This window comes from Myotis daubentonii, chromosome Y (assembly GCF_963259705.1).
Source record: "Myotis daubentonii chromosome Y, mMyoDau2.1, whole genome shotgun sequence".
Taxonomy (NCBI): Eukaryota; Metazoa; Chordata; class Mammalia; order Chiroptera; family Vespertilionidae; genus Myotis; species Myotis daubentonii.
In genome coordinates, this window is record NC_081862.1 from 1935522 (window position 1) to 1960768 (window position 25247).

Below are 25247 nucleotides of genomic sequence, written 5' to 3' on the forward strand. Positions count from 1 at the left end.
GTTTCCATCAATGGAAGATAGTTCTTAACACAGAACGTGAGTGTCCGACAAAGAATGAAGTGTCCATACACTAAGGGACACATCCTCCAGAGGAAGAATTTTTTCCCACGAGGAAGTGTTGTTTCCCCACATGAAGGAACTACTCATTCACATCATAATAGGTCAGCATACAGGATAGTACGTTTCCCGTACAGTTAGAGGGTTTCCTCACAGCAAGTTTTTTCCTCCACAGGAAGAGGCGTTGTCCAACAGGAAGTTTCGATTCCACCACAGGAAGGGCAACTCCCCCAAAAGTATATGGTTTCCTACTCCAGAATTGACATTTCCATCACAGGAAGGAGGGTACACCGTCCTGAATTTTTGTTTCCACATAGGCAGTTGCCTTTCCATCAATGGAAAATAGTTCTGCACAGAGGAACGTGCCTGTACCCCAAAGAATGAAGTGTCCACACAGGAAGGGATATTTCCTCCAGAGGAAAAATTGTTCGCCCAGAAGAAGTATTGTTTCCCCACATGGAGGAGCGATTTATTCACAGGATAATAGATCTGCATACAGGATAGTGCATTTCCCCCACAGTTAGAGGGTTTCCTCACAGGACGTTTATTTCCCCCACAGAAAGAGGTGTTGCCCAACAGGAAGTTATGATCCCCCCACAGGAAGGTGCGATTCCCTCACAGGAAGATAGGTCCACATAAGGAAAGTACATTTCCCACAAGGTAGGTGCTACACCCTCACAGGAAGAGAGATCCTCACACAGGAAAGTGCATTTCCCCCACAGGCAGAAGAGTTCCTAAAACAAAGGGACACTCCCCTAAAAGATTATGTGTTCCTACACCAGAATTGACATTTCAGTCACAGGAAGGAGGGTCCACCATCCAGAAGTTTGGTTTCCACACAGGAAGTTGCCTTTCCATCAATTTATAGATAGTTCTGCACAGAGGAACGTGCATGTCACCCAAAGAATGAAGTGTCAAAACAGGAAGGGACATTTCCACCAGAGGAAGAATTGTTCCCCCAGAAGTAGTATTGTTTCCCCACATGGAGGAGCGATTCATTCACAGCGTAATAGATCCGCATACAGGATAGTGCCTTTGCCCACATTTTGAAGGTTTCCTCAAAGGAAGTTTGTTTCTCCCACAGGAAGAGGCGTTGCCCAACAAGAAGTTTTGATTCCCCCACAGGAAGCTGCGATGCCCTCATAGGATGATAGGTCCACAAACAGGAAAATGAATTTCCCACACAGATAGGTGGGACACCCTCACAGAAAAGAAATCAGCACACAGGAAAGTGCATTTCCCCTACAGGAAGAAGGGCTCCTGAAACAAAAGGGCAACTCCCCCAAAAGAATATGGTTTCCTACTCCAGAATTGACATTTCCATCACAGGAAGGAGGGTACACCATCCAGAATTTTTGTTTCCACATAGGAAGTTGCCTTTCCATCAATGGAAAATTGTTCTGCACAGAGGAACGTGCCTGTAACCCAAAGAATGAAGTGTCCACACAGGAAGGGATATTTCCTCCAGAGGAAAAATTGTTAGCCCAGAAGAAGTATTGTTTGCACACATGGAGGAGCGATTTATTCACAAGATAATAGATCTGCATACAGGATAGTGCATTTGCCCACTGTTAGAAGGTTTCCTCACAGGAAGTTTGTTTCGCCCACAAGAAGAGGCCTTCTGGAACAGGAAGTTTAAATTCAGCCTCAGTTGTTGAGATTCCCTCACAGGAAGATGGGTGCACAAACAGGAAAGTGCATTCCCCACACATGTTGGTGTGACACCCTCACAGGAAGAGATATCCGCACACAGGTAAGTGTATTTCCCCCACAGGAAGAAGGGTTCCTTAAACAAAAGGGACACTTCCATATAGGAAAATAGGTTCCTAAACCGGAAGGGACATTTCCCCCACAGGTAGAAGTGTTCACTGTCCTGTAGTTTTTTTTTCAAGAAGGAACTTGCATTTCCAGCAATGGAGGATTGTTCTGCTCCCAGGAACGTGCATGTCCCACAAAGAATGAAGTGTCTACATAAGAAGTGACATTTCCTCTAGAGGAAGAATTTATCCCTCACTGGAAGTATTGTTTCCGCACACGAAGGAGCGATTCATTCACAGAATAATAGATCCGCATACAGGATATTGCCTTTGCCCACATTTAGAAGGTTTCCTCACAGGAAGTTTGTCTCCCCCACAGGAAGAGGCGTTGCCCAACAGGATGTTTCGATTCCCCCACAGGAAGGTGGGATGCCCTCACAGGAAAAGAGATCCACACACAGGAAAGTGCATATCCTCAACAGGAAGAGGGCTTCCTAAAACAAAAGTGACACTCCCCAATATAAAATGGGTTCCTACACGTGAAGGGACATTTCCCCCACAGGAAGGAGGGTTTACCCTTGGCAAGTTTTATTTCCACAAAGAAAGTTGCGTTTCCATCAATGGAAGATCGTTCTTCACACAGGAACGTGAGTGTCCGACAATGAATGAAGTGTCCACAAAGGAAGGACATTTTCTCCAGAGGAAGAATTTTTCTCCACGAGGAAGTCTTGTTTCCCCACATGAACAAACTATTCATTCACAACATAATATGTCCACATACAGTATAGTGCATTTCCCCCACAGTTAGAAGGTTACTTCACACGACATTTGTATCTCCCACAGAAAGAGGTGTTGCCCAACAGGAAGTTACGATTCCCCCACAGGAAGGTGCGATGCCCTCACACGAAGATAGGTCCACAAACAGGAAACTGCATCTCCCACACAGGCAGGAGTGACATCCTCACAGAAAGAGAGATAAGCACACAGGAAAGTGCATCTCCCCCACAGGAAGAAGGGTTCCTAAACAAAAGGGACACTCCCATTTAGGAAAATAGGTTCCAAAACCATAAGGGACATTTTCCCCACAGGAAGGAGTGTTCACTGTCCTGTAGGTTTTTTTCAAGAAGGAAGTTGTGGTTCGATCAATGGAAGATAGTTCTGCACACAGGAACTTCCATGTCCCACAAACAAAGAAATGTCCACATAGAAAGGGACATTTCCTCCAGAGGAAGAATTGTGCCCCCAGAAGAAGTATTGTTTCCCCACATGGAGGAGAGATTCATTCACAGAATAATAGATCCGCATACAGCATATTGCCTTTGCACACATTTAGAAGGTTTCCTCACAGGAAGTTTGTTTCCCCCACAGGAAGAGGCGTTGCCCAACAGGATGTTATGACTCCCCCACAGGAAGGTGCCATGCCCTCATAGGATGATGGGTCCACATACAGGAAAGTACATTTCCCACAAGGTAGGTGCTACACCCTCACAGGAAGAGAGATCCTCACACAGGAAAGGGCATTTCCCCCACAGGCAGAAGAGTTCCTAAAACAAAGGGACACTCCCCTAAAAGATTATGGGTTCCTACATCTGAATTGACATTTCAGTCACAGGAAAGAGGGTCCACCATCCAGAAGTTTGGTTTCCACACAGGAAGTTGCCTTTCCATCAATTTATAGATAGTTCTGCACAGAGGAACGTGCATGTCACCCAAAGAATGAAGTGTCAAAACAGGAAGGGACATTTCCACCAGAGGAAGAATTGTTCCCCCAGAAGAAGTACTGTTTCCCCACATGGAGGAGCGATTCATTCACAGCATAATAGATCCGCATACAGGATAGTGCCTTTGCCCACATTTAGAAGGTTTCCTCACAGGAAGTTTGTTTCCCCCACAGGAAGAGGCGTTGCCCAACAGGAAGTTATTATTCCCCCACAGGAAGCTGCGATGCCCTCATAGGATGATAGGTCCACAAACAGGAAAGTGAATTTCCCACACAGATAGGTGTGACACCCTCACAGAAAAGAAATCAGCACACAGGAAAGTGCATTTCCCCTACAGGAAGAAGGGCTCCTGAAACATAAGGGCCACTCCCCAAAAGAATATGGTTTCCTACACCAGAATTGACATTTCCATCACAGGAAGGAGGGTACACCGTCCAGAATTTTTGTTTCCACATAGGAAGTTGCCTTTCCATCAATGGAAAATCGTTCTGCACAGAGGAACGTGCCTGTAACCCAAAGAATGAAGTGTCCACACAGGAAGGGATATTTCCTCCAGAGGAAAAATTGTTAGCCCAGAAGAAGTATTGTTTCCACACATGGAGGAGCGATTTATTCACAGGATAATAGATCTGCATACAGGATAGTGCATTTCCCCCACAGTTAGAAGGTTTCCTCACAGGAAGTTTATTTCGCCCAAAAGAAGAGGCCTTCTGGAACAGGAAGTTTAAATTCAGCCTCAGTTGTTGAGATTCCCTCACAGGAAGATGGGTGCACAAACAGGAAAGTGCATTCCCCACACATGTTGGTGCGACACCCTCACAGGAAGAGATATCCGCACACAGGTAAGTGTATTTCCCCCACAGGAAGAAGGGTTCCTTAAACAAGAGGCACACTTCCATATAGGAAAATAGGTTCCTAAACCGGAAGGGACATTTTCCCCACAGGTAGGAGTGTTCACTGTCCTGTAGTTTTTTTTCAAGAAGGAACTTGCATTTCCAGCAATGGAGGATTGTTCTGCACCCAGGAACGTGCATGTCCCACAAAGAATGAAGTGTCTACATAAGAAGTGACATTTCCTCTAGAGGAAGAATTTATCCCTCACTGGAAGTATTGTTTCCGCACACGAAGGACTGATTTATTCACAGTATTATAGATCCGCATATAGGACAGTGCATTTCCCCCACAGTTAGAAAGTTTCCTCACAGGAAGTTTGTTGCCCCCACAGGAAGAGGCCTTGCTCAACAGAAAGTTACGATTCCCCCACAGGAAGGTGAGATGCCCTCACAGGAAGATAGGTCAACAAACAGGAAACTGCATCTCCCACACAGGCAGGAGTGACATCCTCACAGGAAGAGAGATAAGCACACAGGAAAGTGCATCTCCCCCACAGGAAGAAGGGTTCCTAAACAAAAGGGACACTCCCATTTAGGAAAATAGGTTCCAAAACCATAAGGGACATTTTCCCCACAGGAAGGAGTGTTCACTGTCCTGTAGGTTTTTTTCAAGAAGGAAGTTGCGTTTCGATCAATGGAGGAATGTTCTGCACACAGGAACTTCCATGTCCCACAAATAAAGAAGTGTCCACATAGAAAGGGACATTTCCTCCAGAGGAAGAATTGTGCCCCCAGAAGAAGTATTGTTTCCCCACATGGAGGAGTGATTCATTCACAGAATAATAGATCCGCATACAGCATATTGCCTTTGCACACATTTAGAAGGTTTCCTCACAGGAAGTTTGCTTCCCCCACAGGAAGAGGTGTTGCCCAACAGGATGTTATGACTCCCCCACAGGAAGGTGTGATGCCCTCATAGGATGATAGGTCCACAAACAGGAAAATGCATTTCCCACACAGGTAGGTGTGACACCCTCACAGAAAAGAAATCAGCACACAGGAAAGTGCATTTCCCTAGCAGGAAGAAGGGCTCCTAAAACCAAAGGGACCCTCCCCCAAAAGAATATGTTTTCCTACACCAGAATTGACATTTCCATCACGGGAAGGAGTGTACACAGTCCAGAATTTTTGTTTCCACACAGGCATTTGACTATCCATCAATGGAACATAGTTCTACACAGAGGAACGTGCCTGTCACCCAAAGAATGAAGTGTCCACACAGGAAGGGATATTTCGTCCAAGGAAAAATTGTTCCCCCAGAAGAAGTATTGTTTCCCCACATGGAGGAGTGATTAATTCACACATAATAGATCTGCATACAGGATAGTGCATTTGCCCACTATTAGAAAGTTCCCACACAGGAAGGTTTAATCCCCCACAGGAAGAGGCGTTCTCGAACAGGAAGTTTCGATTCAACCACAGGAAGTTGAGATTCCCTCACAGGAAGATGGGTCCACAAACGGGAAAGTCCATTTCCCCTACAGGAAGGTGTGACGCCCTCACAGGAAGAGATATCCGCACACAGGAAAGTTCATTTCCCCCACAGGAAGAAGGGTTCCTTAAACAAAAGGGACACTCACACATAGGAAACTAGATTCCTAAACGGGAAGGGACATTTCCCCAACACAAAGGAGCGTTTACCAACCTGAAGTGTTTTTTCAACAACGAAGTTGTGTTTCCATCAATGGAAGATAGTTCTGCAAACAGGAACGTGCATGTCCCACAAAGAATGAAGTGTCCACATAGGAAGGGACATTTCCTCCTGAGGAAGAATTGTTCCTCCCAGAGGAAATGTTGTTTCCCCACATGAATGTGCAATTGATTAGCAGCAAAATAGTTCCACATAAAGGTAAGTGCATTTTCTCCACAGGAAGAAGGTTTCCTCAAAAGAAGTTTGTATCCCCTATAGGTAGAGCCATTCTCCAACAACAAGTTATGATTCCCTTAAGGAAGGTGAGATTCTCTCACAGGAAGAGAGGTCCACAAACAGGAAAGTGCATTACCCACACAGGTAGGTGGGACACCTTCACCGAATAGAGATGAGCACACAGGAAAATGCATTTCCCCAAAAGGAAGAGTGGTTCCTAAGACAAAAGTGACACTCCTGAATATAAAATTTGTTCCTACACCGGAATGGACATTTCTCCCACCGGAAGGAGGGTTCTTCCTTGGGATGTTTTGTTTCCACACAGGATGTTCGTTTGCATCAATGGAAGATAGTTCTTCACAAAGGAACATGCATGTCCCACAAAGAATGAAGTGTCCACACTGAAGGGACATTTCTTCCAGAGGAAGAATAGTTTCCCCCTGGGGAAATGTTGTTTCCCCACATGAATGAGCAATTTATTAGCAGCATAATAGTTCCACATAGATGTAAGTGCATTTCCCCCACAGGAAGAAGGTTTCCTCAAAAGAAGTTTGTTTCCCCTATAGTTAGATGCATTCTCCAACAACAAGTTATGATTCCCCTCAGGAAGGTGCGATTCTCTCACAGGAAGAAAGGTCCACAAACAGGAAAGTACATTTCCCACACAGGTAGATGAGACACCCTCACAAGAAAAGAGATCCACACACAGGAAAGTGCATTTCCCCCAAAGGAAGTGGGGTTCCTAAAACAAAAGTGACACTCCCGAATAAAAAATGTGTTCCTACAGGGGAAGGGACATTACCCCCATAGGAAGAAGGGGTCACCCTTGGCAAGTTTTGTTTCCACACAGAAAGTTGCATTTCCATCAATGGAAGATAGTTCTTCACACAGGAACGTGAGTGTCCTACAAAGAATGAAGTGTCCACAAAGAAAGGGACATTTCCTCCAGAGGAAGATTTTTTTCCCCAGAGGAAGTGTTGTTGAGAACTTGAAGGAACTATTCATTAACAGCATAATAGGTCCGAATACAGGATGGGGCATTTCCCCCACAGTTAGAAGGTTTGCTCACAGGAAGTTTGTTTCCCCCACAGGAAGAGGTGTTGCCCAACAGGAAGTTATGATACCCCCACAGGAAGGTGCGATACCCTTACAGGAAGATAGGTCCACATACAAGAAAGTGCATTTCCAAGACGGGTAGGTGCGACACCCTCACAGGAAGAGAGATCCTCACACAGGAAAGTGCATTTCCCCCACAGGAAGAAGAGTTCCTAAAACAAAGGGACACTCCACTAAAAGAATATGGGTTCCTACAACAGAATTGAAATTTCCAATACAGGAAGGAGGGTCCACCGTCCAGAAGTTTTGTTTCCACAGAGGAAGTTGCCTTTCCATCAATGGAAGATAGTTCTGCACAGAGGAACGTGCATGTCACCCAAAGAATGAAGTGTCAAACAGGAAGGGACATTTCCTCCAGAGGAAGAATTGTTCCCCCAGAAGTAGTATTGTTTCCCCACATTCAGGAGCGATTCATTCACAACATAATAGATCCGCATAAAGGATAGTGCCTTTGCCCACATTTAGAAGGTTTCCTCAAGGAAGTTTGTTTCCCCCACAGGAAGAGGCATTGCCCAACAGGAAGTTATGATTCCCGCACAGGAAGTTGACATGCCCTCACAGGAAGATAGGTCCAAAAACAGGAAAGTGCATTTCCCCCACAGGAAGAAGGGTTCCCAAAACAAAAGTGACACTCCCAAGAAGGAAAATAGGTTACTAAGCAGGAAGGGACTTTTTCCCCACAGGTAGGAGTGTTCACATTTCTGTAGTTTTTTTCAAGAAGGAAGTTGTATTTCCATCAATGGAAGATAGTTCTGCACACAGGAATGTGCAATTCCCACAAAGAATGAAGTGTCCACATAGGAAGGGACATTTCCTCCAGAGGAAGAATTTATCCCCCAGAGGAAGTATTGTTTCCCCACATGAAGGAAGTATTCATTCACAGCATAATAGGTCCGCATACAGGATAGTGCATTTCCCCCACAGGTAGAAGGTTTACTCACAGAAAGTTTGTTGCCCCCACAAGAAGAGGCCTTGCCCATCACGAAGTTATGATTCCCCCACAGGAAGGTTCAATGCCCTCACAGGATAATAGATCCACAAACTGGAAAGTGCATTTCCCACACAGTAGGTGTGAGACCCTCACAGAAAATAGATCAGCACACAGGAAACTGCATTTCCACAAGGGAAGAGGGGTTCCTAAAACAAAACTGACACTCCCCAGTATAAAATGGGTTCCTACACGGGACGGATATTTCCCCCACAGGAACGAGGGTTAACCCTTGGCAATATTTTTTACCCCTCAGAAACTTGCATTTCCATCAATGGAAGAATGTTCTTAACACAGGAACGTGAGTGTCCAACAAAGAATCAAGTGTCCATACAGGAAGGGACATTTCCTCCAGAGGAAGCATTTTTCCCCAAGAGGAAGTGTTGTTTCCCCACATGAAGGAACTATTCATTCACAGCATAATAGGTCAGCATACAGGATAGTACATTTCCCGTACAGTGAGAGGGTTTCCTCACAGCAAGGTTGTTTCCTCCATAGGAAGAGGCATTGCCCAACAGGAAGTTATGATTCCCCCACAGGAAGGTTCAATGCCCTCACAGGATAATAGATCCACAAACTGGAAAGTGCATTTCCCACACAGTTGGTGTGAGACCCTCACAGAAAATAGATCAGCACACAGGAAAGTGCATTTCCACAAAGGAAGAGGGGTTCCTAAAACAAAAGTGACACATCCCAATATAAAATGGGTTCCTACATCGGAATGGGCATTTCCCCCACAGGAAGAAGGTTACATCATTGGCAAATTTTGTTTCCACACAGAAAGTTGTGTTTCAATCAATGGAAGATAGTTCTTCACACAGGATCGTGAGTGTCTGACAAAGAATGAAGTGTCCACACAGGAAGAGACATTTCCTCCTGATGAAGAATTTTTCCTCCAGAGGAATGGTTGTTTCCCTACATGAAGGAGCTATTCATTCACAGCCTAATAGGTCTGCACACAGGAAAGTGCATTTCCCCAACAGGAAGAGGGGTTCCTAAAACAAAAGTGACACTCCCCAATATAAAATGGGTTTCTCCATCGGAATGGACATTTCCCCCACAGGAAGAAGGTTACATAATTGGCAAATTTTGTTTCCACACAGAAAGTTCTGTTTCCATCAATGGAAGATAGTTCTTCACACAGGATCGTGAGTGTCCGGCAAAGAATGAAGTGTCCACACAGGAAGGGAAATTTCTCCCTGATGAAGAATTTTTCCCCCAGAGGAATTTTTGTTTCCCTACATGAAGGAACTATTCATTCACAGCCTAATAAGTCTGCACACAGGAAAGTGCATTTCCCCAACGGGAAGAGGGGTTCCTAAAACAAAAGTTACACTCCCCAGTATAAAATGGGTTCCTACACGGGACGGACATTTCCCCCACAGGAAGGAGGGTTAACCCTTGGAAAGTTTTTCCCCCCATAGAAACTTGCGTTTCCTTCAATGGAAGAAAGTTCTTAACACAGGAACGTGAGTGTCTGACAAAGAATGAAGTGTCCATACAGGAAGGGACATTTCCTCCAGAGGAAGAATTTTTCCCCATCAGGAAGTGTTGTTTCCCCACATGAAGGAACTATTCATTCACAGCATAATAGGTCAGCATACAGGATAGTACATTTCCCATACAGTTTGAGGGTTCCCTCACAGCAAGTTTGTTTCCCCCAAGGGAAGAGCCGTTGCCCAACAGGAAATTAAGATTCCCCCACAGGAAGTTGCGATGCCCTCACAGGAAAATAGGTCCACAAACAGGAAAGTGCATTACCCACACAGGCAGGTGCCAGAAGATGAGAGAGAGCAAGATATTGAAAACCTATTTGAAGAATTAATGACAGAAAACTTCCCCCACCTGGTGAAAGAAATAGACTTACAGGTCCAGGAAGCGCAGAGAACCCAAACAAAAGGAATCCAAAGAGAGCCACACCAAGACACATCATAATTAAAATGCCAAGAGCAAAAGACAAAGAGAAAATCCTAAAAGCAGCAAGAGAAAGAAACTCAGTTACCTACAAGGGAATACCCATACGGCTGTCAGCTCATTTCTCAACAGGAACTTTGCAGGCCAGAAGGGAATGGCAAGAAATATTCAAAGTGATGAATACCAAGAACCTACAACCAAGATTACTTTATCCAGTAAAGCTATCATTCAGAACTGAAGGTCAGATAAAGAGCTTCACAGATAAGGAAAAGCTAAAGGAGTTCATCACCACCAAACCAGTATTATATGAAATGCTGAAAGGTGTCCTTTAAGAAGAGGAAGAAGAAGAAAAAAGGTAAAGATACAAATTATGAACAACAAACATGCATTATCAACAAGTGAATCTAAGAATCAAGTGAACAAATAATCTGGTGATCACAATAGAATCAGGGACATAGAAAGAGAATGGACTGACTATTCTTGGGGGGAAAGGGGTGTGGGAGATGCGGGAAGAGACTGGACAAAAAACGTGCACCTATGGATGAGGACAGTGGGTGGGGAGTGAGGGCGGAGGGTGGGGTGGGAACTGGGAAGAGTGGAGTTATGGGGGGAAAAAAGAGGAACAAATGTAATAACCTAATTCACCGAGTACTTACAAACTGATAAGAAACAGATCAACAAAAAATAATATAAAATAAAATAAAGAATAATACTATAATTATATAGATATAGAACATTAACAAACAAGTATACAAAAATATAAAAGTGAGTAAAAAATAACTAATTCAGAAGAGTTGTCATCACATAGAAGGAGGAAGGTCTGACGGGTGAGCAGTGCTCTAAGACCTGCATGGGGACATATGGGAAAATTATAACTCATGGTAGTTATGGGGTTGGGTTGTGGGCCAGGGTAGGAAGTAGTTCACTGTTGTATCAGGTTCCATGTCAGCCATGGCATCATCTGCCAGGTTTCATGAAAGTCTGGTTGGTAGGGTCTGTAGTTCCATGGGTCTGAGGTTGGAACATAGCTGAAGTCACGACGTTATCTCTAACTTACCCGAAACTCTGTTTCTGTGGTGACTAGACCTGAGTCTTTGTTCCTAAGACCGTGTGATGCTGATCAGAATCTAGTGATTAGGAAAGGTGGCACAGTCCACATGTGCAAAGGAGGAAGGATAAGAAAGAAAGGAGGCAAGGTGGTCCTGGTGCCATTGGACTGGACAAGGCCAGTGTGAAGACAGAAGGCAGAGAGGAGAAAGGGCCAGGTTGCAGAGTAGAGATTCTTTGCAGTACGTGACTGTCATTATATGTGTGTCATGAAAGGCCAATTTTTTTATTTTTTGCTGTTTAGGGCAATTTTATTTTTTAAATCCTCACCCAAGGATATTCATTGAATTTAGAGGGAGGAAAGGAGAGAGACAGAAAGGGAGACAGAAACATCAATGTGAGAGAGGAACATTTATCCGTTGCCTTCCGTGTACACCCCAATACAGATCAAACCTGAAACCTTGTGGTGTACAAGACAATACTCCAACCAACTGAGCCGCCCAGCCAGGGCTAGGCCAATTTAAATATATATATATTGAACAGAGGATGAAGTACAGATGGGGTTTTGTCTATTTTTAAACATTTTAAGAAAATTAGCTGATGCTCCTAATAAAAGCATAAGCCTAATGAAACATCAAAAAACATTTTCCAATCATCCTTGGTCTGTCCTTAGATCACTCTCTGATTCAGAATTCTGAAAAAATAAGAATCTCCAGATTTTGAAATAATTACCAACCAAAAATGATTTCTGACCCGGCAGGCGTGGCTCAGAGATTGAGCATCGACCTATGAACCAAGAAGTCGCAGTTCGATTCCCAGTCAGGGGACATGCCCAGGTTGTGCGCTCGATCCCTGCTGTGGGGTGTTCAGGAGACAGCTAATCCATGATTCTCTATCATCATTGATGTTTCTCTCTCTCTCCCTCGCTCTCTCCCTTCCTCTCTGAAATTATAGTATTATTGATTTCTCACCATCTTTTAGCTAAACCTTCTTGGGTGGCCTTCAGAGTGGAACAGAATAAACATCAGAAGGTGAGTATTTCCCAAATCCTGTTGAAAAGAAAATCTTCCTCCTGGATGCAAATGCAGGGAAGAGGAGAAAAAATCAGAGTGCATCCTAGAAACTGCCACCTTTCTTTCCTGACCTCTTCAACAAAATGCCCAATATCATCTCAGTCGTTAATAACATCAGCTACAATAGTAGCTGCCACGGGTTTTATCTTCACAATGCTTCAGACTCTAAGAATTCTACGTGAATAAACTCACTTAAACCTTACCACAACCCTATGAGGTAGGTACTATAACTATCACCGTTTCTGATGAGGAAACTGAGGTTTCAGACATATACAAGTGTTTGATTATATGTCTGAGATCACAGTATTGGTGGGCATGCACTCTAATCCATAGCTTCATCTCTAAACCACTTACAAGCTCATTAAAATTTCCATACTTTTATGCAGTTTCCACTGTCTTATCCATACATGATTACATCTTTCACTGACTGATGATTCCAAACACTATGCTGCCGTGAGAGATGCACTAAGACTTCCGACTCGCGGAAGCTTACTGACATATAGGCAGTTTGCACGGTGCATGGTCCCCCATGAAGAAGGACATAGGAACCCCAGCATCAGAGCCTCCTGGTCAAATAAAAGAAAGCATCTCTCAACTCTGGGGAGCTTCAGGTTTGACAATTGAGAAACAATAAATAAAGTGACTTAAGAACTTCATAGAGATGACACACTATTCAATAGAAGCTCATCCATCTGGAACTGGTTTTGAATGCTCATTCCAGTAAGAAGCATGGCTTCTTTCTCTGAGCTCTAATTAGGCCAGTGTCATCTTGTTTGAATCATTTGCTCCGCCTGCCTACGTCTGCATTGTGAGCTCTTTGGTTCACAGCAGATTTTTCTCTTCCAGAAGTCCCAGGCCCAGCTCAGGGTCCCTGAGGGCCCCTGAATGTTGGCTGAAAGAGTGCTTTAAAATTTACAAATTAAACTAGAATAGGGTCAAAAAATAATGAAGATAATTTACATGTGATTTCAAATACAGAGATGACTGAGAGGTACATTGATAGCAGGACTGTAATTTGACATTCACACTGTATCAAAGAGCTCACAGAACACTTTGGTGAACACCGTTATATGTCATGTTCATTATAACATTAAGAATTAGCATGTTATAGGTCAGGAAAAATGAAGAGAACTAGCTAGTAGCACAAACTTATTCAAACAGAATTGGTGGGAACAAACTACTCTAATTACAAATATTCTTTCCGTGATATAGTAATTTGCACATCCTATATAATATGCTAAGTGTCCAGTCGCCCGTTCAACCAATCAAAGCATAATATGATGATGACATGCTAATGCCACTAACTGCTAGCTATGATGTGCACTGACCACCAAGGGGCAGACAGTCAACCAGTAGACCAGTTGCTATGACGTACACTGATCACCAGGAGGAAGACGCTCTGACCTATAGGTTAGCTTGCTGCTGGGGTCCAGCTGATCAGGACTGAGCGAGATGGCCGGACACACCCTGGAGTCCTCCTGCGGTTCCTCCCCAGCTGGCCAACCTCCCGCGTCCCTCCCCAGCCCCGATCGTGCCCCAGTGGGGTCCCTCAGCCTAGCCTGTGCCCTCTCGCAATCCAGGACCTCTCGGGGAATGTCGGAGAGCCAGTTTTGGCCTGATCCCACAGGCCAGGATGAGGGACCCCGCTGGTGCATGAATTCGTGCACTGGGTCTCTAGTTTTAGCATCATTTTCCTTATTTTCATGATAGGTTTCTGCCAGCCATTTTTTTTGAAAAATATATGTTTTTATTGATTTTAGAGAGAAAGAGGAAGGGAGAGGGAGAGAAGCATCAGTGAGAGAGAAAAACATGGATCGGTTGCCTCCTACACAGACCCCCACCTGGGATCTAACCCGTAACAAGGACATGTACCATGACCGGGAATGGAACCGGCAACCCTTCAGTTCAACCAACTGAGCTACACCAGCCAGGGCTCTGCCAACTATTTTTCTTTCTTTCTTTTTTATTCTTAATCCTCACCCAAGGATATTTTCTCATTGATTTTTAGGGAGAATAGAAGAGAGAGGGAGAGACGGAGAGAAATATCAATGTGAGAGACACATTGATTGGTTGCCTCCTGCATAAGTCCAGACCAGGGCATGGGCCAGGGAGGAGGATCCTGCAACCAAGTCACTGGCCCTTGATCGGAATAGAACTAAGGACCCTTCAATCCGCAGGCTGACACTCTATCAACTGATCTACACTGGTTAGGGCCCAACTATGACTTATTTTCTTACCAGTATCTTTCACTCTCACTGTTCTATAAAAAAAAAAAAAAAAAGATCCTTAAGGCGTGGGTTCTAGTCTTCAATTCACAACCCACATTGGCCATTTCTTTTTCCTCTAATATTCATACTTCCCGGGTATTTCAGAGTTGTTGAAGTGTTCATTGAAGTCATGTATGTGAAAATATATCATAAACCCTACATAATTAAATAAATGCATGTTACCTTTTAATATGGGACTTCCACATTGAAGGCAAAGTCCAGGACGTCATTAAGTAATGAGTCTACTTTGAAGGAATTGTCAGGAACAGCAAATTTGTTGACCACAAGTGGCTCAGAGCAGACTCAGAAACCAGTGCCCCCTCCTGGAGAAGCAAGTCCCTCTGGACAGCACCCTAGATCGAAATTGGGTAAGTTACATAATTTGGAGATTTCAGTTCCACTAATTCTTCTAGAAAGGCTAATCAGTGTAGCCTAGGTATGTGGGGTGGACTTTGCATAGGCCTGGATTTGAAACTGGAGTTAGCACTGAAGCTTTGAGCTAATCTTACCAACTCTCTGAGCTCCTGAATGCTAATGTGTAAAGTGAACATAAGGAAACATGGGCCACATATTGTTTGATAGCATTAAATTAAACCTTAAACAATTGACACATGCAAGTTGTCCAATAAATCCATCTGTGATAATAGCAACCATATTCTCTTGGTGTTGTGTGCCCAGGTCTTTACTCAGTGCCTAACGCATAATGTTCCCTCAATACATACTTTATGAATGACCAAAGCTTGGGAGGTTGAACCTCAGAATGGGATCATCTAGAAACTAAAATTGAATCAGCCACCAATAGTCAGTGTGGAGTGCTAGTCTTTTAGTTAATGGAGGAAAATACCACATACTATAATAGAACAGGCAATCATTTCATGGTAGGACATTGTGTGTTTTCTGATAAGATAGGGACTAATGTTCCAGACCTCATCCCCTCAGTCACCTGCCCTTCTCCCATCTAGATCTCAGGAGAAAGGAGATCGAAGTGAAGATGTATAGCCTACGAGAGAGGAAGTGTTGTGTCTACCAAGAGGTCAGCGAGCCCCAGGACGATGACTACCTATGTAAGCTCACCCTCACCAAGGAGCATGTTATGTCTTGATGCAAGAATTTCACTTGGTCTTTGGGTGCCCAAATCATTCCCTTCCTCTCGTGACCGGGAGTACAGGATTGAGGCTCACTGATGTGAGCTCTTTCCGAAGCTCTTCATGTCCAGGAACATGCACTGTACCCTCCCTCTTCCCTGTTGCTCTTGCCTCCAGATTGTGAGAAGTGTCAGAACTTCTTCATTGACAGCTGTGCTGTGCATGGGCCTCCTACGTTTGTAAAAGACAGTGCCGCGGACAAGGGGCATGCCAACCGCTCAGCCCTCACTCTGCCCCCTGGGTTGAGAATCGGACCATCAGGCATCCCTGAGGCTGGGCTTGGAGTGTGGAATGAGGAATGTGATCTGCCCAAGGGCCTGCACTTTGGCCCTTATGAGGGTCAGGTCACAGAAGATGAAGCCACAGCCAACAGCGGCTACTCCTGGCTGGTGAGAACTTTACCTCTTCCCTGTCCTCTGGCTTCCCCATCCCTCCTGTGGCTTGGGGGGCCCCCACCTTCTACATGCTAGGACATGGATGGGGACCATATGGTTAGTTAGCTCTGTGTACTGGGCGGACTTTGAATGAACATGGAGCTCCTCTCTAAGGATCAGAGGGTAAATGGGAGCAAAGTGGTACAGACTCCTCCCTTGGGGGCTCCTGCTTAGTGGACAAATCAATTCCGACGTGTAGATGATGAGTAAGAAAAATATCCTGTGATCACCATTGGCAGTTGAATCACCATGCAGGCTGAAAGAGATTTGATGACAGTAGAATAAAGTAATTCTTCTATTATATACACACAACCACACACACACACACACACACACACACACACACACACACACACACACACACACACACACGGCCTTTAACTTCTTTTCCTGAAATGCAGATCACCAAAGGGAGAAACTGCTATGAGTATGTGGATGGAAAGGATACATCTCAGGCCAACTGGATGAGGTAAGGTCACTAGGCTTCTGGGTGCTAAAGAGGATACTCATGCCTCACAACCCACATGTCTGTCCTTCCCATCATGCCTCCCTAATGGTCTCCCTCAGTTCTCTGTTCCCCTTTTTTCTCCATACAGTGATCTTTAACATCTAGAGACATTTAGGAAAAAAGGATGTAAAAGTATAGCATTTGACCTCAAAATAGAAGTCTCTAGTTTGGGCTCTGACTGGGAAAACCTTGAGGACCCTGTATTACTCTGTGATTTATCTAATGGACATTAGTTAAACACCTACTATGTTCCAGTTTAGAGGAAGGAATTCATTACTTACACAGATTACACAATCCATGACCCTAGGGAGGACTTACTGCAGACGGACATGAAACATTTTATTTCATAAACATTTAACTCTATTTTTCCTATTTTTCAAGAAGTGCCCAGTGCCCAGATAGCCTTGAACCAAGGATAGTCTAAACCTGTGAGGGCAGCACATCATCCCAGACTCAGTTCTAACTACAACTGGGTGTTGGAGCCTGCAGAGTAATAGTGCTCATGGCCCTTTCCTGAGGGGCTCTCTTGTGTCAGGGGAGACAGATTATGAATAAACTACTATTGTTCTGTGTTATTTTTCTAAGACAGAGAGACCTCCACGTTTCTGTGGGAACCTGGGGGAGGCAACTGAATGATGCCTTCAATAAAGTGTGGGGAGACTCGACAAAGGCCTCTGAAGAGAAGGTAGACTTGGACTGAGTGTTGAATGATGTGAGTCCTAGATCAAGCCCCGAGTTCTGTGGTGTAACACCGAACCTGACTTACAGCTTAGAGAAGCTAGAGGTCACCAGGTTTGATGGGGAAGTCTGGAATGAGGCTTTGGAAATGGCATTAGGCAGGATGAGCACTGTGAGCAGGACTTAGAGACAGGAATTCACATGACATTGTGACAGAGGCTTGGACATTGAACAGAAGTTTCCCCAGGAGCATGGGTGTGGGTGCAATCAGTGCTGAGGGCCTTAAGCGTCAGTGAGGAGCTGGACACGAATATGACAGGTAGTGGAAACTCATCGCCTCTGGTTTTCTTTCCTTTCATCTGCCTCAACGCCAGGTATGTGAACTGCGCCCGGGATGACCAAGAATAGAACCTGGTGGCCTTTCAATATCACAGGCAGATTTTCTACCGAACCTGCCGGGTCGTGAGGACGGGCTGTGAGCTGCTGGTCTGGTATGGAGAAGAGTATGGCCAAAAGCTGGGCATCAAGAGGGGCAGCAAGTGGAAGACAGAGCTTGTGGCCGGGAGAGGTGGGCACCACTCTTCTTCAACATGGAAAGAAAGAATTCTTAGAAGTTTTCATGCTCCAACTCTCAAGTAGAGTAAACTCCACTCTAGAGTCAGCAAAGCTTCAAATCAGATGCTTCAGAAATTGATGGCTCATCACATAGGTTTTTGATACTTAGGAACAATTTTAATATTTTTATTTTTGTTCTAATTTTTAAAAATATGCTTTTATTGGTTTTAGAGACAGAAATGAAGGGAGAGGGAGAGAAATATCAATCTGCTGCCTCCTGCATTATCCCTACTGGGGATCAAGTCCACCACCCAGACATGTGCCCTGACCAGGAATCAAACTGGCTACCTCTGGGTGAACGGGACAATGCTCAACGAACTGAGCCACACTGGCCAGGGGCTTTTTTTGTTCCATTTTAAAAAATACTTCATGCACAAAATACACAGCGTCATATAGTGCTGAAAGGGTTAGAGGCAAAACAAATAATAATAAAAAAAAAAGGTTTCAGGAACTTAACCAGCTCTCTCATAAAGGTGGTTGTTTGTGGGTTGTTGTTTTTGTTTTCTAACACTTTAGCTGTTTCTTCTTCATTTACTGCATATTTCTAAATGAAATGTGTGTGTTAACATGCATTCATTCATTATTTTGTGACTTGCCATGTGAATTCCTACGCGGTGCCACGCAGGGTTCTGGGAGCTGGAAATACAGATGAACACGATGATCAGAATCACTGCTCCTGAGCAGCTGGCTGGTGAAGGAGGGAAGCCCTGGCAGACCTATGTGCATGTGCTTAATATTACATAGTGGTTAGTGCTTTAGAGAAAACGGGACCAGGACAAGTGACTAGGGATCAGTGTGAGGGGAAGGTGGGTGTGTGGGATTGCAAAGGTCAAGGGAAGGCTTTCTCAGGAGACAACAATTACAACAGTTGTGTCACAAGGTCCCAGGCAGAGGGAGTGGCTGGTGCAGGGAAGGGAAGAGGTGGGGTGTTGAGCTGGCTGAGGGCTTCTCCCGTCTCAGTCTCAGTACGGAGGGTAAGAACAAAGGTTGGACAGATGCCTAGCAGCCTGGAAATACAGTGCCTATGATCCAAGCTGAGATACTGGGGACTTTCTTGAGTGAGACGGGACAATTGAGCAGTTTTCAGCTGCAGAGTGGCATGTTCTAAAACTATGCTTTGTTAAATTTTTTGGAAAATAAATTTCAGTGGGGAATCCCCTCTGAGATTATTTCAACTCCAAGTGAGAGAGGAAGGCAGACTGGCTGGAGAGGGACGGGAGTCAGGAGTGTAAGAAGCAGGTTGGGGAAATATTTTTGTTGTTGTTGTTAATCCTCACCCAAGGATATTTTTCCACTGATTATTTTTTGAGAGAGAGTAGAAGGGGGAGAGACAGAGAGAGAAACATCAATAGCTTGTCTCCCAGGGACACCCCAACCAGGGCTGGGGATTGAGCTTGCAACCAAGGGACGTGCCCTTGACTAGAATCGAACCCAGGAGCCTGGAGTCCCCAAGGTGACACTCTATCTACTGAGCCAAACTGGCTAGGGCATGGTTGGGGAGATATTTTGAAACAGGACTTTGTAGTGTATTTGAAATAGGCTAACACTGAAAGAAATCAAGTAGGAATACTGTGTGATGAAAGACATATTTCCATTTTATGATTTGTGGAAAACTGAGAGAGCAGCAATTGCTAGTTGGGGCCTATTGTTCCTCTATTTTTAAATATTTTTATTGATTTGAGAGAGAGGAAGGGAAATGAAGAGAGAGATAGAAATATCAGCATGGATCAGCTGCCTCCTGCTGGGATAGAGCACAAAACCTGGGCATGTGCCCTGACCAGGAATCAAACTGGTGACGACCTGGTTCATGGGTTGATGCTCAACCACTGAGGTACCTGGCCAGGCCTGTGGTTTTTCTCTTTAACATGACTTAGAAGATACATGTATATGGAAAGGTCACGATAGTCAAACCCATATAAGGAGTCAAATGGCTTCTGATGGTCCTTGATCTGTAAGACCTTTTTTCTTTTCAATCCTTACCCAAGGATATTTTTTCCATTGATTTTTATAGAGAGTGAAAGACAGAGGGAAAGACAGAGAGAAATATCCATGTGAGAGGAACACATCGATTTGTTGCCTCCTGCACAATCCCAGACCAGGTCCGGGCCGGGGAGCAGCCTGCAACCAAGGCACATGCCCTTGATGGGAATCAAACCCACGACCTTTCTGTCCACAGGCTGAGGCTCTATCCACTGATCCACACTGACCAGGGCTGTACAAAAGACTTTTGATATGGGGTCTCTGGATTTCTGAAGAAGAGTAGTGCAGACAAAGAAAAAGAAAAGTAGACTGTGAAGGAACACTCTGTGGGAGGCAGAGCTTGCACTGTCAACACAGTTAGAATGATTCCGGAGACAGGATTTACCAGGAGACAGAGCGTAAGGCACAGGCAGCCTTGCCCACACATGCCCTGACCAAAACTTTCTCTTTCAGCAGAACCAAAGCCAGAGATCCACACATGTCCCTCCTGCTCTGTGGCCTTCTCCAGTCAGACATTCCTCAGCCAACATGTGAAACGCAATCACCCCTCTGAGATTCTGCCAGCAGCACCTGCAGGAAAACACCTCCAGTCAGAGGAACCCGGCCCAGAGCATCAAAATCAACAGCAGCAGCAACATCCTGGTCCACATGGGTGGAATGACAAAGCTGAAGGTCAAGAGGTCAAAGGAACGTCCAAACCTTTGCTTAAAAGGATCAGGCACATGAGAACTTCACGGGACTCTTTCAAGCCTCCCAACAGACAAACAGGGAGCTCCAGTGAGCGTGAGAGAATAATGGAGGAAGAGCCCAGCACAGGCCAGGACGTGAATCCAAAGAACACAGGCAAATTATCTGTGGGAGTAAGAATGTCAAAAATTGTAACAATCAATCATGGAGGGTGTGGGCAAGGCTTCAATGATAAGTCACATATCGAAACACACCAGAGGACACACTCAGGGGAGAAGCCATATGTGTGCAGGGAGTGTGAGAAAGGCTTTACACGGAAGTAACATCTCATCAGACACCAGAGGACACACTCAGGGTAGAAGCCATATGTGTGCAGGAAGTGTGGGCGAGGCTTTACAGATAAGTCAATCTCATCAAACACCAGAGAACACACTCAGGGGAGAAGCCCTATGTGTGCAGGGAGTGTGGGCGAGGCTTTACACAGAAGTCATCTATCATCACACACCAGAGGACACACTCAGGGGAGAAGCCCTATGTGTGCAGGGAGTGTGGGAGAAGCTTTACAGATAAGTCAACTCTAATCATATACCAGAGGACACACTCAGGAGAGAAGCCCTATGTGTGTAGGGAGTGTGGGGGAGGCTTTAGAGATAAGTCAAGTCTCATCAAACACCAGAGAACACACTCAGGGGAGAAGCCCTATGTTTGCAGGGAGTGTGGGCAAGGCTTTACACAGAAGTCCAATCTCATGAGACACCAGACGACACACTCATGGGAGAAGCCCGGTCTTTGCAGGGAGGATGCATCATGAGCCCTAAATTGCACCTCAGCAGCCATAGGGCAAGTGTAGGCACCGCATACCTCATACCCCAGCTCTGAGGGGGCTTTAGAGGAAGCCTGCTGGCCCCTTTCCCTCCCCAAGAGTGTAATTAGTACAGAAGTATCTGGTCAAACAAATCCTCCACTTTCAAAAGGAGAGGCTATAGACAAACAGTTCCGTAAGTGCTATGTGGATGTCAACACGAATGTCCCTCATGGTGTTTTTGGCCTAGTTTTAATAAAGTTTGTGTCCAGACAAACCTGAAGCCTACGTGCCTCATCCCCCTCATCACTGAAAGCAGAGTTCCAGGAGGGCCTCAAAGAACCCTCAGCCACAGACCTGAACCCGGGAAGGCGGAATCTGGCCTCAGTCCAGTGAGGTTCCCGCCAGGGAGAGGGATTGAGGCACACTCACCAGGAACATGAATAGGACCCCACCAACCCCTTGGCTTCTCCTGGCTCCTCCCCTGATTCCTTAGACCTCTGTAGCCTCAGAGGTGAAAGCCAGAGAGGGTGTGTGCAGGTGTGTTTGTGCATGTGTGTGTACATGTGTGTGTGTGCGCGTGTCTGTGTGTGTGTGTGCCCGTGTGCCTGTGCACACACCTGTGCTGCCTCAGTCTGGGCACTGGTCGCCCTCTTCTTGCTGCCTCTGTAGCATTGGCATCTTGCCTGGGGCATAGCATGTCGGCACCAGGTCTGTCAACAAGGTTTTGAGTCTCAGCTTTTCCCTCAAAACTGTGTGTCCTAAGGCAAGACCCCCAAAGTCTCTGTGCCTCTTTCCAAGCTATAAAGCGGGAGGGTGACCCAGGCTTTGGAGTGTCATTCAGAGTGGGGTCAGCACCGGTGGTTAAAACACGCAACTCTCTGTGAACAGCGTCTGCCAGGCCTTGAGGTGGACAAGGGAGGCAGAGGGAGTGGGGCCCAGGAGCCAGTTTAGAGCTCAAGCAGCCCCACTGCTCTGCGTGGACTCGGCTGCCTGTGCAGGAGTCGTGGGGTCAGGCATGCTCCTCCCCCCGGCCACCCCCTCCCACTGAGCCTTGGCAGGACAAGAGTGACCTTGGTTTCTAAGAGTGACCAGGACAAAGGCCCTCACAACCCTGCTGAGAGCTGCTGGGTGCACCTCACCTCACAGTGTGTGCGACGCCCACCTCGCAACAGCTCCTGGTGCCTGGCCTTGTACCTGGGTCTGCGGGTCTCACCGTCCCCGGACCCGTCTGAAATCCTTACCTGCACATTTCTTATGGGGAGTCATGGGACATGGACACGCGTGAGAAGAGCAGGCAGGCCGTGTCGGTCATTCCTGGCCACCGGTTCACAGGTAATGTCCACTGAGGCCAGGAGCACCGACCCTCATGGGCCCATGGGTGGGAGTCCAGCGAGGCTCCAGGGAATAGGTAAGCGTCTGCCTGGGGAGGCGATGGGGCCCCAGCAACCAGAGGCCCTGCTTTTCTTACAACAGAGCGGACATCCATGCAGGGAGCAGGCACACGCGGTGAGGGCCCGTCACCCCTCAGCCCGAGGGACCTAGCATCGCACCTGTTTCTGGAGGAGAGCTCCTGAAGGGGGTACCCAAACCCACGACCTGGGACCATGACCTTCCCTCTCCCGCCCGGCTGGCGTGGCTCAGCGCTTGAGCATCAACCTATGAACCAGGAGGTCAGGGTTCAATTCCTGGTCAGGGCACATGCTCGGGTTGTGGGCTTGATCCCCAGTGTGGGGCCTGCAAGAGGCAGCAGATCCATGATTCTCTGTCATCATGGATGTTTCTCTCTCTCTCTCTCTTTCTCTCTCTCTATTCTCTCTCTCTCTCTCTCTCTCTCTCTCTCTCTCTCTCTCTCTCTCTCTCTCTCCACCCCCCCTTCTTCTCCCTTTCTATCTGAAATCAATAAAAAATATATTTTAAAAAATGATGGCATTTCTATGTGAAGAATGGAAACCTCATTCCTTACAATGACTGAGGGCTTGGGTTGGTGACCTGAAACTCTCAGAAGCAACCATTGAGCCACACCTTCATACTCATGTTTTCCCACATTAACCCAATCCTGAAACACCTCAGGACCAGGAGAAATCTGCCAGTTGGGATATTGTTTTCTGTGGGTCTCAGCGGACTCTGGAGGAGCCAGCCCACAGTCATGGAGCTGTTGACACCCAAGCAGGGGCCCTGTGCACATTGGAAGGTGGGCTCTCTCGCTCAGGTCAGGAGGGGCAAACCCCCACCCCAGCATCGCATTGAAACACCACACATTTCGAGTGGCTCAGCACCTCCGGTGAGTATCTCTCAGGGGGTGAAGGAAAGCTTTGCACAATCAAGTCCTCTTTCACATTAAAAATGTTGGTGTCCCTGTGCCCAAACCTCCACATACAGGAAGGTTCTGGTTTGACTAGTCACGCCTTGATTTGTTGAATACATCTTTCCCAGGTTGCAAGGATTAGCCTTTAACTTCATGCCCAGCTTTTTCTACCATTTGTTTCCATGTCCAGTGTGACACATCTCACTTCCTTTGGAAGGAAATGGAAAATTCTCCAGGATGCGATGCTCCGCTGTTTGGGTGTAGATGTGCACACACGTTTTAAACTGAGATACTGTGAACATTCATGAACTGGAATGCTCACGATGACTAGGAAAGACAAGTGGTGGGTGTTTTCGGTAAAATCTGATACCTATTGGGAGGAGGATAGGAGCAGATTTGACAGTTTCCAGTTTTATTTTAAATCTGTTGTTCTTGATCTGACACACAGAGGGACAGGGAGACAAAGAGAAACAATCAGGTGATGGGGGTGGCCTTACCAGGAATCAAGGGCACTTCTTGGTTCATAGGTCAGCACTCACTCATTGAGCCTCGCTTGCTGGGCTGTGTGTTGCTATTTGGATGACCTCTTTCTACAAAGACAATGCGGCCCTGGCTGGGTAGATTACATGCCAGGGGGATGAGAGCCTTTACCTTGCTGGTGTTCTCATGCTGCTTGGAGCATCAGGCCTGTTTCCATCATCACAGCAGGTGGGAGCTGTGGCATCAGTACAAGCCTACTTCTACCTTCTGCCTATAGGTTCATAACAGAATGAAGGGAAAACCATGAAGGTTGTCTAAACAAGGGGACCAGTCATTTAGCAAACATTCTGCTTTGGTGACAACACATGACCGCCAACAGTTCCTTGGGCAGCGATACACAGTAATACTTACCAAGTTTCTAAACATTTGCCAAGTAAAACATTCACTCTTACAAAGTTTTTTTTTTAATATTTTATTGGTTTTTTACAGAGAGGAAGGGAGAGGGATAGAGAGGTAGAAACATCGGTGAGAGAGAAACATCAATCAGCTGTCTCCTGCACACTCCCTACTGGGGATGTGCCCGCAACCAAGGTACATGCCCTTGTCCGGAATCGAACCTGGGACCCTTCAGTCCGCAGGCCGACGCTCTATCCACTGAGCCAAACCGGTTAGGGCCACTCTTACAAAGTTTTTAACATGCTCACTTAATTACACTTAGGAAGGCAACTTTGTACGGGAAATGTCGTTTTCTAAAATAAAATGTATGTATAATACAAATGTAGAATACATCACACAGATGACTGCTTGGCTCGGATTTATTTTTCATACATACAATAACTATATAGAATAAGTTTGAGATCACTTTTCAAACAACTGATGTGTGAATGGATGTCCAGAGAGGTCTTGGGTC

At 45.8% G+C, this 25247-nt stretch overlaps 1 pseudogene; it reads left to right on the forward strand.

The window, feature by feature from the left end:
* Nucleotides 1-12349: 12349 nt before the first annotated feature.
* On the forward strand, nucleotides 12350-21945 carry LOC132225605 (histone-lysine N-methyltransferase PRDM9-like; annotated as a pseudogene).
* The last annotated feature ends 3302 nt before the right edge of the window (nucleotides 21946-25247 follow it).